The following is a 13,509-nucleotide window of genomic DNA, read 5'->3' as shown; positions in this document are numbered from 1 at the left end:
AACCCGGCCAGCGTAGGGTCTCTGCCCCAGACGCAGCGTGAGCCTCCATGAGCAGCAGTCTCGGGTGGGGGTGGTAGGAAAGGACAAGGCGAGCGAGCAGCATTCCCCTGGCACTCTCCGTGCTTGTCCAGGAGTCGGCAGGTCCAACGAGCTTTACCCGCTTCACCCAGCTGATTCTCTCCTTATCTGGGTGGAGTCAGGGTCTCACGGAGCCTCACCGTGTAGCACCCGGGTCCACCGCGACCCTGAGCTGCCCTGGCCGGGCCGCAGCACCCCCCTCTGGCTGCCCAGGGGCCTCCCGGGAGAGCTCGTGGGGTCCACGCCGTCTGTGCCCAGGGGGACGCGTGCCTGGTGTTGGAGGAGCCGCGCGTCCTCTCCTAAGACGGCACTTCCCGCCCAGTCCCTTGGGCCATAGCCCCTGCCAGCCTGGACAGGTCACGGCTAAGCAGCCCGCCCAAGGGAACAAACCCAACACAGCTTGGTCCAAGTGAGGTGGCCGGTTGGTGGTTTTCTTCTGTTATTTAAGAAGTTTGATTTTCAAAGGGTTTGTGGGGAGAACTGAGGGTGGAGGTCATCCTATAAAGATTGGATATTTCCAGGACGGAAGAAAACACCCACAGGAGCAGTGTCTGTCGGGGAAGCAGGTGGGCCCGAGGCGGGGGACGCCCTGGGACCGTGACCCCTCCGCACCCCCCCCCCCCCGCCTCTCTGTCCCTCCCGGCTGGGGTTCCCGTCGGTGAATTTATTACTTATTTTATCATCTGAAGCCCGAGAGCGGATGAATGAGATCAGCCGCCTGTCCTGACGGATTTGGGGCAGAGGGTGTGGCCCCGGAGAGGGCGGATCTTTGGTTCTCAATGTTGCACCTGAGTCATCTGGAGAGCACTTGAAAGAACAGCCCTCCCAGGTGCAGCTCCTGATGCTCTGGTTTCAAAGGGCGGGGGCAGCTTTTGATCCATCCCAGGTACCTCTAACCAGCGGCCTGGCGGGGAACCAGTCGGGGGGTCTCCACCTGGGCCCTGAGGGGCCCCAGCCCCAGACTCGCTGCTCCCCTGGCCCTGCATCCGGCCCGGCGGCTGCCCTCGCAGGTGGAGAAGCTTCAGGAGGGAAGGGATGTGGGCCGCGGAGGGTCACTGAGGTTGGGGGGCCTCAGTCCGGAGGTGGAAGTCTGGTACTCGGGGTATGTGCACCGGCGCCTCCTAGGGCAGGGACTGGGGGGACAGAGCCTGCAACTCCATAGGGGCGACAGTGGAGTGGCCTCGAGTTGCTGCTAAAATGGAGGGAGGGACTAAGGATGTCGGAGAGGCTGGGTGAAGCCCTCATGGTGCAGAGGGGAAGCCAGGGTGGGGGGAGCCTCTGGGAGACCAGGGGACAGGAGCTGCAGAGGGGAGGCCGGGGGGGCAGGGGGGCTCTGGGAGCCCAGGGGATGGGAGCTGCGATGCCAGAGGCCCTGCCCGCCTCGGGGTCCGGCCCATTCCCAGGGACAGGGTTGAGGCCTCAGGCACCCAGCGGCAGCCTCCGCTCCGTGCCCACAAGCAGGAGGAGGTTGTTGGGCTCCGACCCGGATGTGTGCTGCGTGGCTGCCCCGTGGCCGCGGCTTGCGCTGGTCTCTGTCCTGGAAGCCGAGGCCTAGCGACACAGTGGCCGGAGGTGCAGTGGGTGCTGGGTGTGGGCCTGCCGGGCATCGGGCACCCTGGCTGAGGCTGCAAGGATGGTGAGGCCTGCCTGGGCTCCCTGGGGTGCCTCCTCCCGGGGTGACCCCGGTACTAGCCAGTGAGCCTGGGAGCCATGGAAGGCCGGGCGTCCCGATTGCCGCCCATGCTCCTGTGGCCCCTCGGCCCGTCACCCGGAGGTAAAAGCAGCCGGGCTGTTAAGGGCTCGTGGGGTCCCCGAGGGGCATCTGCCCCCCTGCCTCGAGGGCCAGGCCCTTAACCTTGTGCCTCTCGGCCTTTGGGGGTGAAGGGCTAGGGGTCTGTCAGTGCCTGTGGAGGTGTGGGTGCCGCAGGGTGCTGGGACCCACGAGGGCGACGGGGAAGGAATTACATCGTGTCTCCCACCTTCTGCTTCGGGCACGGTGCCCTCCACCCGGCCAGGGCCCAAAGCTCGAGTAGGCAGTGCTTTTGCCGCGTGCCCGGCCAGGCAGTCAGCACAGAGGTGGGGTGAGGCCCCCCTGGCCACCCGCTCCATCCGCCAGGCCCTCACTGGAGCCCTGCACTTTCCCCGGAGGTGCCACTGACCCCCTCCTGCCCCCGGGGGTCCGGGGGCTGGCATGAGCCCAGAAGGGAAGCCCGGGCCTGGCCACTGCTTTTGCAACAGTGGAAGGTTTTCCATCCGGGGATCACTGAGGCCTCGGGCCAGGCCACCTCCCACAGCTGGTTGGCAGCGACGTCTGGGAACAGAGGCGCAGCGCAGGGGGTGCGGTTCTGAAACCCAGGAGCTGCTCTTGTAGCAGGGCTGGAACTGGCTTTGCTTGCTGCTGAGGAACCGGGCTCCTGGTGGCTGCTCGGCACCATCGCTCAGACGAAAAGACAAAGGTGTGAAGGGCGCCCGGAGAGGGTGTGGGCCTCGGGGTGTCCCCGGAAGAGAAAGCCCCTCCACCCCTGCCTCCCTGGAGTCACGCCCAACCCCCCTCAGCCGCGTGGCCCGCATGGCCTGTTCCCTGTGCCGCTTCCACTTCTCTTCCTTCAGAGCTCGGCTCTAGCCTTAAAGTCTCAGGGAACCTGCCGGGGGCCCCGGGTGGCTCAGTCAGTAACGCACCAGACTTGGTTTCAGGTCGGGTCGTGATCTCAGGGTCCTGCAATCGGGCCCCACACTCAGTGCCGCCTGCTTCTGCAATCGGGCCCCACACTCAGTGCCGCCTGCTTGTGCCCACCTGCCCCTACCTGCGTGCCTGCACACACTCTCTCTCTCAAATAAATAAATTAAATCTTACCCAAAAAAGAAGAAAAAGGAATGCATGTCTACACGTTACGCATGCCTTCTCCCTTAAAAATAATGTAGGTTTGACAAGTGGGATGCTTATCCACAGGCTGCCCTCCTCTCACACACACACACAGGCTTGCAAGCACTGACCCCTCCTCTGGGGTGAGCGTGGGTCGGTAATGGGGCCACGGCAGTTGCCTTGGGACACCAGGTCCCACCTGGTCCTCCACTACGATGCTAAGCCCTAGAGTCAACCAGTAACCCTCGTGGGTCAGAAACAGAGTGGAAAAGGAAGTACAACAGGATGTCCAACCACAGGCCGATGCCTGGGGAATGAAAAGTATTAAAAGGGTCTAAGCACATCCTTGAAAACATTATTCCAAGACCGTAAAGGTCTCTGACAAGTGTGGGATCCATCCCCCCCTTGGGAAGTCATCTGCTGGTCACTTAAGGAAGAACAACTCCATTCTGCAGACTCTGGGTCATCAGGTCAAAGACAGAAGCAGACAAATGCACTTGGAGATGAGCCACATGCCACCTCCAGACAGTGGGACCTCGTAGCATCAGCTCTGCGCGCATCCCCCTGGGAGGGAGGGAGCCCAGAAGTACCATTAGCAGCTCAGTGCAGTCATCTGCAATGACGGGGCGGGTGGTGAGCTGCCGGGGCTTGTTGGGCTCGAGCCACATGGACCAGGGTGGAGGCCAGCCCTGGCGGAGAGCCGACGGGCTCGGGCCAATGGCGGAGCCACAGCGGCTCCCATTCCCTCGCGTGAAGCCAGAAATGTTGGTCCGCACCCGGTCACCCAGCCAGGAGAGCTGACGAAGGAGCGCTTCCCCAGCCCATGGAAGATGATCGGTGAATACTAGATATCGGTGCTGTGTAAGAAGGCAGGGATCGGAGAAGAAGATCTGTACGTTTCAAAACACCCAAATTGGCCTCTTTCCAGGTGATTACATACACGAAATGCCGTCCTCTTCCATGACGTGTCTCCTTTCATTGAAGCATCTTTCCTAAAATACGCTCGCCATGCCAGCGCCCACTGCCTCCACCCACTCCTCGCTTGCTTTCAGGGTCCGTGGTAAAGGAGGTCTGGTTACGTGTTTTCAAAGCCGATGGTTGCCTTGAAATTATGTGCTTGAGAGGATGGTTGGTAAGGAACATTTTGGGCGGGGTGGATTCCATGAGTCGGGAGAAATTGGAGTTCACAGGGTTACTGTCTTTTGCACCATTGAAAATCCCAGCAGTTCCCTGAGAAAAATCTCTTTAAAGGTATATTCGGGTCTGCAGAGACTAAAAGCATATTTCCTCTAAATGATATGTCTTTTAGGACATTCCTTAAATGATTTGCTTTGTTCGAGGCTCTTTCAAGAAACCACATGTAATTACGTCCAAGTATTCAGAAGGTTAAGCCTCAAACTCACAAATGCCAAGAAATTCAAAGTTCTGATTGCCACCCTGTCTCTAATGCAGCGAGCGGGCCTTTGTTCCTCCCCCGAAGCATGATGCCTTCAGAAAAGAATGTGGGCTTCAGTGTCCATGGCTTCTGGCTTCCCTCTGCAGCGTTCCTCTCCATTATCTGGAAGTCTTGATTTTAATCAATTTAGTAGTACGCGTAAACAGTCCCACTGGGGGAAAGGGCACGTGCGTAGGTTAAGACAGTCGCTACACTGTCTTGAGGTTCTGCAGAGTCTAAAGATGGATCGGGCCAAAAAAAGATCCCAAAGCCCAGCTCTCAAGGGTTCATTATTACTTATTTTGACTAACTCCTAACATGCGTAGTCCTGCCTCCTGCATACAGAAATCCTGCTCTTGTTTAATCACGAACTAGATCTCCGTTGAATTCTGTGTTCTTCCAATTCTTTCAGACCCTTGAGACCCCAGGCGTTATTCTTTGCTGCGGTTGCTTAAATCAACCACCCGCGTAGAAGGCAGAAGCTGAAGGAAATAAGGGCACAACTAAAGGAAATCAGACATCACATGATTGTGATGTGCAACCACTGACAAAATGTGTGACTGTTTTTCATGATTGGTCTCTGCGGGGTTCTCTTGAGTGTTTGGTGCTCAGAGGCTGCCACAGGAACACCCATGGTGCGAACGGAAGAGCAAAGAAAGGCTGGAGAGACAAGAATCACCCACACATTCAGCAAATAGTTGGCAACATAGACGTCCAGACCAAGTCCTGGTATAGGCACCGAGGGGACGGTGAAGATGCTTCCCTTGTGGAGCCTTGTCGTGGTGCTGGAGGGCAGGCGGTGAACGTATGTGTAGGGGGTGCTGTTGGGAAGGGGTTGCTCCGGCAGGTAGAAGTGAAGTGAAGAAAAATACAGTGAGGAGGAGGGTTCTGGGAGCAAAGGACAGGTGACCACAATTTATAAAAAGATGGTCTAGGAAGCCCCACTAGTATCTGATCAGAGACCTGAAAGAACTGAATGAATGAATGATCCACGTGGGTTTCTAAAGAAGAAGAAGCATCCATAGCGGCCATGGAAACCCTGAAGAAGAGGCCAGCACAGCCCGGGCGAGGGAGAGGCCAGAGCCGCAGCGTTTAAGGCCAGAAAGGAAGGGGGGGTAGTGGACACAGGGCATCTTGGGTCATTTCTAAGGACTCAGGCTTTTATTCCCAGTGAGAGGGAGCTGTTGCCATGCATGAGCAGAGGTGATAGGATCTGACTTTGACTTCGAGGAAGGTCCCAGGACAGGCTGGATAGGAATGGGCTGGATGGGGCCAGTGGCAGAAGCAAAGCGACCAATGAGAAGGGTGTTAAAGACTTGGACCAAAGGTCTGAGAAGCAGCCAGATCCTGAATCATTTAAAGGAAGAAGTAATGAGGCTTGCCAGTGGGTTAGATGTAGGAGTGTGAAAGAAAGGCAGGAGTCAAGAATAACTCCAAGATGTTTTGGCTTGAGCACCAAGGGATGGAATTGTCATTTTTTAAGATAGGAAAGAGAGTAGGCGGGGGGTGAAGATTTGAAGATCGATGTGTTAGGTTTGAGATGCTTATTAGACATCCAAATGGAAATGTTGAGGAGGTAGTTGGAGACACAGATCTGGAATTCAAGGAAAAAGTCCAGACTTGACACATATTTTTATATTTTTATCAGCATTTGGATGATGTTTAGGCCCATCAGACTGACTGAGAACACTCAGGTTGTGAATGCAGGCAGAAAGGAGATGTCCGAGGGCTGAGCCCTGCGGCACCAGGAGGTACGTAAAGAACGCCACCCTGGACAGTTGTGTCCCTCGTATATGTCTTAATTCTATCTGGTTCAGAAAACTCTATTTTTCAAATCAAGCGATTTAACATTGTCTCCACCAAAGCGCTTCTCTAGGAAGATAGTGCTTAAGGCTAAAATTATAGAGAACTCTGAAGCCTTCCATCAACCTTGTGTCGAAGGAATCCTTAGTCACTGACTTTCAGAAGCAAGTTTCAGAAGCTCCTTTGTCGATGACCAGGCTGCTGCCGCACAGCCGTGCAAAGACCCGTGTCCTGGTGTATCCTTTATTGTGTAGATGGAGGCAAGGCGACACTGTCGCAAAGCCAAGAGTGCAGACTCCAACTTTGTGTCTCACTGAGACTGTATTAATCATCTATTGCTGCGTAACAAATTGCCCCCAAGACTTAGTTGCTTAAAACAGCTCTTCATTTTCTCGTAGTTCCTGTAGGTCAGAAACCCAGGTCTGATCTAGCTGGATTCTCCGACTCGGGGTCTCACACAAGACTGTAATCAGGATGCTGGTTGGAACTGAAGGCTGTAAGGCTCCATTGGAGAATGATGTAGAACGGGTTAAAAGCCACCTCGGCTCCTTGACTTGTGGGCTTCTCCGGCTTCATTGATTGGAGAAAACGTGTGAGAAACCCAAAAAGAGAATGCTAGCAAGACAGTGAGTGTGAGCAAGATGGGAGCCATGGTCTTTTGTAGACCAGTAACAAAAATGGCATCCCTCATTTTTATTGTATTTTGTTCATTAGTCCTGATTCAGCAGGCCTTGACTGTATTTAAGAAGAAGGGGGCCGTCAAGGGTGTGAATGCCAAGAACCAGGGATCATAAGGGGGCATTCTGAGAAATTTGTCTGCCACACACAGTGGGAGTAACTTTAAACACCATCAAACGTTGATCGACACCATGATTTTCAAGAAGTAGAAGCATTTTCTAATTCAAAGATACCACTTGTTTTTTCAACTTAGTTGCAATGCTCAATATTTATTAAACTGATTGTGGGGCAACCTGGGGGGCTCAGCGGTTGAGCGTCTGCCCTCGGCCCAGGGTGTGACCCCGGGGCCCCAGGATCGAGTCCCGCTTCGGGCTCCCCTCATGGAGCCTGCTTCTCCCTCTGCCTGTGTCTCTGCCTCTCTCTCTCTGTGTGTCTCTCATGAATCAATAAATAAAATCCTTAAAACATATAAACTACAGATTGTAACACCTTAGTAAGTCATGAAATGAATCTAGTGCTCATGACCGACATTTCGTACTTTAATAAGCCGAAAACAAAGCAGAAACTATCAGAGGAACATTGCACATAAAGGAGTCTAGAGGATGGACTAGATCATGATACGAATATTTCTTTTTAAGGATCATGGTCAAAATTAGTGATTTCCGTAACAGCACTCAATGCGAGTGGGTTACCAACACCTATCTTGGAAAAAAAGCCACCTCCACATGAGGCAAAGGAAATCATGTCAGAAGCAGAGAAACCCCAATGCACTCAGGTGCGCTAAATAAACACGCGCCGGCCAGTTCATGCTTATAGATCCCAGTTCCCGCATGGGGTCTGTAAAGAGTAATTAATAAGAGACTGTGAAACCCCGAGCAGACATGACAGATATGACATCTTGCCTCTGCAGAGGCAAAGCAGACGCACCGCAAACCAATGAAAATACCCTGAGCAATCCTACCCGTCTTGAAAGGTCAAAAGAGAGATTTTCTTTTTCTTTTCTTTTTTTTTTTTTTAACAATAAAACAGCTGTGAGTGCCTGAAAACAGTAGGCTTGCTCTCGACAGATGAGGCCGTGCTGCAGCTGGAGCAGCCCCTGCCCCCTCTGGGGAGACCGTGCCCCGGACAGAAGTGTCTCAGTGCTACGGAGAGGGTGCCCACCGCTCTCCTGCAGGGGCCTCGGGTTCCAAGCAGGGGGGCCAGTCACACGGAGGCCCGGAGGCCCCAGGGCTGGCGGCCGTTCCCGTGGGTGGGAACCAAAGTGCTGGCCGGCCGAGGGGACCGGCGCTGGGCTTCTGCCGTGGGGACGGCACAGTCGTCGTCTCCCGTCCACCCTTATCAGCCAGACAGCAGGCAAGCCAAGTTTCGGTTACAGACTCCAGACTCAAAAACTGCCTGATCCCACGCCTGATGTTTCACATTTTCCACAGCGCTGCACGGCAGACCTTCCTGGTTCCGTGTGGGAGCTTCAGACCTCATGAAACCAAAGCCAGGAACCGGGGAGACTCGCTGCAAGTCAGGACGTCTTGGCAGCGTTGACTTTGGGGGGGATCGGAGGCTCGGTTCACAGCATGTGAAACCTATTAACGTTGGGTTTTGAGGAAAAGGGCGAGGAGTGAGGAGAAGAGACGGAGGTGGAAGGGCTCAATCCGTGGTTTCAGTCAAAGCTTTAGGCTCCTCTAATTCCTCGAGATGAAAAGACCCAAGCATTTCAGAGGTTTTGCTCAAAGTGAATTTGGAAGTACTTCTGCGTTTTCATTTAGCATTTAGTATCCAGAGTCTAAACAATTCCATTTAAAGTTGGATGATGAGCCAAAAGCTTATTGTTTTGCCCGTCTCGTTTGTTACAGATGTGTAATCACAGTACAGCCTGAATGGTAAACACTGATAGAGTCTGTTATTACTTAGTTACCTCGAAAACAGCATTGGCATCAACTCGGGGACAGCGTCTAGGAGTTCGGAAAAAGGGATATTTCTACTTTTCTGAAAAATGAGTCATGTTCTTGAAAGCTTTTCGTGCGATAAAATCCGAGAAACATCGCATGAGGTTTATTTTTTTGCCTTGAAGAAAAATGGAAGACCAAGTTACCCTTACATTTATAAATATCTGAATTAGCATCGTCAGAAATGGGTATTTGTGGGTCTCCTCAGATAAACATATGCAAACAGGAAAGGCTGCTACTCCTGAAGTCTGGGACCTCTTCTTAAAGTCTTCATATTTAGGTTAAGGGCAGATTTAGATTAGGGTTATATTCATAGTCAAAGCTTATTTGGAGTCAAATTAGATTTAGATTAAGGATATAAGTAGATTTAGATGCAGAAGCAGGTTAAAAATAGCTCCTTTAGTTCTATCAGGTAGGAATGCTTTGGGCTGCAATTACAAGCAAGCCCAGGTCATGTAGGCTTAATCAAGTAGGGGTTTGCTTTATTCCCATAATGAGGATTCCTGACGTAGGTGATGTCCAGAGCTGGGCACCAGGTTGAGAAGGGCCCAGGCTCCTTTTTACCATCTGCTCTGTGGTTCCTGGAGCCTCAGCTTATTGCTCCACTATTGTAGGATGGTTCTGCACTTCCACGCACCACATCCACACTCGAGGCAGGAAAAATAGGAGATGTTGACATTAGCACCATCTGTCTCTCTTGTCAGGCCTGCCAACGACTGAACAGACGGTCTTCTGCTTGCATCTCGTTGTCCCTAGCTCAGCCTCATGGCAAAGCCCAGCTTTGAGGGCAGCTGGAAAAGCAAGTATTTAGCTTTTTCCTTTGTTGGAATGGAGGCAGTTGTTCGGGACGGGCCTCGGGAGTGGACGTTAGCCCGGTAGAAATCCGTTGACCGGGGGAAGGGCAGTCATTAAATCAGCCCCCGACACCGAGGCCTGGTGCTTCACCCAGGATCTGTGTTATTCCCCACGGGGAGGGCAGATGTCTGCATCCACATGGTGGAAATACACGTAGAAGTCTGGGTTTTCTAAGGCCAGTGGGGAAGTACTAATTCTGTATTGTATGGGACACTAACTGCTGTTTAGTCTGAAGACAAAGACCCAATGCTACAAATGAAAAGTTATGTAAGTTATAAACCAAACGTGCTTTAAAAAAAGGAACCAAGTGATGTTTATTATAACAATGATGTGTAGCAACATAGACCTGTTTCCGGTGAGACCCGGTTTAAACCATGATGTTTTTTTGTGATTGTTTCTTACACAGTCCCCTGTATGAACTCATTCATGCAGATACCAATTCAATCATTCAGTTGTTCAACTCAGTCACTCAATAAATATTTATTGATGGCTTTTTCCAGGGGCTGGTCTAGGCGCCGGGAATACAGTGAGGAGCAGCAGCAGGCCTAAACCCTGCCCTCATGTTAAATTATAGCCATAATTAGTGTTATAAAGTCACTGAGAAGAGGGGTGAGGGAAAAAGCCACCCTGAGAATATCAGATATATGCTGAGTCCTGGGAGATCATCAGGAGGTGACCCAGCAAAGGGGGAAGGGAAGAGCAATCTCCAGAGTGGAACAGACCCTTTTAGAACCCAGGAACTAAGCAGTAGTGCAGACTCAGACTCCCAAAGAGATCCAATATTTGTTCAAACTTATTTGGGGGATGTTTATTTTTATTGTACCTAAACTGTGATAAAAATGAGAGGTATGTAAAAAAAAATCATCATGTCAAAAAATTTTAGGGGCACTTGGGTGACTCAGTTAAGTATCTGCCTTCGGCTCAGGTCATGATTCTGGGGCCCTGGGATGGAACCTCGCATCGGGCTCCCTGCTCAGTGGGGAGAATGTTTCTCCTTCTCCCTCTGCCTCTCCCCCTACTTATCCTCTCTCTCTTTCTCTCTCTCTCTACCTAAAATAAAATTTAAAAGTTTATAAATAATATCACTTTTTTTAAGATCACATTTTTAATTCCCATATGAGGGTGTCTAACTCACTGAAGATGAAAAATACTTCATTTTAAAAGTGCCAACTATCAAGATGTGGTTCTCTAATCCATTATTTATATTTTAAGCATGAAATGAAAATAAGTTGATGGGTAAATCTTGATAGGTTGGCCTTGAAACTACTGCAAGGCCTTCAAAAGAGAAAGGTTGGTTACAAAGTCAGTATGGGTCTTAAAACCTTACAAGTTAGAACTTCTTACTAGGGCCACCTTGGGCATCTCAGTAATTACTAACTGAGTACATGAACGTAACATTCATTTTATGTTCACGTAACATAACGTTCATGTAAATGCTTACGTTCATGCATTTAATAGCACGTTTAACAGCAAAATAGAAACTTCAAAATCTAGTAAATGAATAATAACTTACTGACCATGATGTGATGAGTATACTAAAAGCCAAAGAACACATGGATAGAAGGAGAGAAATTTAGAGAATTGGAAAAGTATTGGCTTAAATACTGAAAAATATGGAGTTGCAGCAATCTGAAAATACGGAAGTCGCGTTTTAGAAAATGGAGGGGAAAAAAAGGAAAATGGAGGAGACAGTGGGAAATCAGAATGGAGTTGATGACGTTGTGGAGGGAGGGGACCCGCAGGGGGCAGTAATGACAAAGGCCGACACCAAACTGCCTCGGCCAGTGCCGTCTCTGGATAGACACTGGGGAACAGGACGGGGTTTTGTTTGCAAGTCTGGGCCCAGCTGCACCTGAGGGACCCGAGGGCAAGGTCAGGAGGGCCCGAACTCCCATCCTCAACAGTAGTCTCTGTAGAGCAGGGCTCTTGTTTTGGTGATAAGTCAGGATCCGTGAAAGACTGTGGCTGTTGAATCTGCTTGGGAGCGGCCTTGCCTAGAGCAGAACCGACTTGTCGGAGGGCCAGGCTGTAAATCTGGTCCACGCCACGGGCCTGGGCCATCAGTTCTGTGGCCCGACGGACAACAAACCCTTTGAGCCTCGGAAGCCACCCCATCTCTGACCTGTGCCCCTCCTTACTCCCCGACAGGGCCCGAGTGAAAAGATTCCCTTTTCTAAGAGTTTAATGGAGACTTTAAACGCATAATTTCAAAGGTTTCAGCCAGGTCTTGTGTGTTCAATGGGACATGGTCAGCAACAGCTCAATTTCTATTTCCTGCAGGCTTGAAGAACACAACTTGGAAAAAAGAATAAGGAGGGGACAGGGAATGAAATCTAATTCCTACTTGGAGAGAGAAGGTTGTGCAAATTCTAGGCAGTTAGGAAAATACTTCCTCCTTCACATTGCAGTGCCAGCCTTTACCGCGTTAAAGAACGAACGTGCGTTCTTGAAAGGCCTGCTTGTGTCTGTGTCGAAGCCGTTGGTAGCTAGACAGGAAAACAGAAAGATGTGGATCTTACTTAAATTAATGGGGACACCTCCGTGTAGCCCGGATGCGTGATTCCTGAATGAGTCTGTGACACTGAGCATACAAAGCTCCCCTCTGGCAAGATGCAGGGAATGTGGAGTGCCCACGCCCGTCACACACTATGCTGCTGGAGGCCCCTCCGCCCCACCACTGTTTGAAGAACTCAAAGTGGAGGAAATACACACTTCAAGAAAGAGAACTCAATCTTTTTATATATATATATAAATTTATTTTTTATTGGTGTTCAATTTGCCAACATATAGAATAACACCCAGTGCTCATCCTATCAAGTGCCCACCTTCACGAAGGAAGAAGAGAACTGAATCTTGAGGCTAAAAACAATTTCACCGGTAGAGTTGGGATTTCCCAAAAAGTGAAGGAAGATTAGCGCGCAGATTTTATTAAGGAGTTTCTCTACGAGATAAAGTTAGACACAAGGGCAGATCCAAGCTCCCAACTCCCCGTTAACTCCTTGCACACTCTTCCTTTGGAATCTAGACAGACTCCTGCCCATCACGTAGTCTTAAATGCTTTTCTTCATGTATTTTTATTTCTTTTGGTTCTCACATTCTTTCACTGAATTTGATGAATCTGCAAAGATGTGGATCATGCTTTTGTCAAGAGAAGTGAGAGACAGGGCCTCCTCCATGTTCCTGGCCAACCCCAGTGGAGACACTGTGGGGGCCGCAGGATTGCGGCAGTGAAACAACAATCCGTTGTCCAAAGCCGAGATCCTTGAGAAGGGGAGTAATGACCCGCAGTGGAGCCAGGACAGCCTTATTGAGGTGAAGGCAGCTGTTATATGGACAGTTTGGGAGCTGAAGTGATATATCCTCCTTTTCCCAAGCAAACCAGAGGGAAGCTATCTTTAAGGGAAAGAGAACACTGATCCTTGGTGTGACCTTTTGAAGACAAGGCCACCAATATTTTGACATTCCTCCCATTGAGAAATGGGGTTTATGTCCCCTTCCCATGAATCACAGCGTGCCTGTGCCTGCTTTGACCACTGGAGTGTGAAAGTGGTGTAACTTTGAGTGTTAGGTCATGCAAGATCACGGGAGCTCAGGTTTACTCGGAATTCTGAGCCGTGCAGAAGGGCCCCATGTGGGTGCCCTGGTCGGCATTCCCAGTGGGCTCCCCGCTCAGTCACCCCCGCCGGGGAGCCGGTCACTCGCGTGAAGAAAGCTCCATGTGATTCCAGCTATTTCGGTCAGTCCCAGATGAAGGTCCAGGTACTGGACCAGCACAAGCCGTGCCCGCCGCATCCTATCCAGAATTCCTGCCCCATAGAATCTGTGTATCGGCTGCTGGATGCCGCTCACTTCGG

General features: G+C 51.2%; 1 long non-coding RNA gene across 1 annotated transcript in view; it reads left to right on the top strand.

The window, feature by feature from the left end:
• LOC140597295 (uncharacterized) overlaps window positions 1–10,150 on the top strand; it is a 37,869-nt gene extending 27,719 nt beyond the window's left edge. The window contains exon 5 of the long non-coding RNA XR_011999163.1: window positions 4,789–10,150. This is a non-coding gene — a long non-coding RNA (uncharacterized lncRNA). The remainder of the gene's footprint in view (window positions 1–4,788) is intronic.
• The last annotated feature ends 3,359 nt before the right edge of the window (window positions 10,151–13,509 follow it).

The sequence above is a fragment of the Vulpes vulpes genome, unplaced genomic scaffold, assembly GCF_048418805.1.
Source record: "Vulpes vulpes isolate BD-2025 unplaced genomic scaffold, VulVul3 u000000652, whole genome shotgun sequence".
Lineage (NCBI taxonomy): Eukaryota > Metazoa > Chordata > Mammalia > Carnivora > Canidae > Vulpes > Vulpes vulpes.
This window is presented reverse-complemented; position numbering and strand designations above follow the sequence as displayed.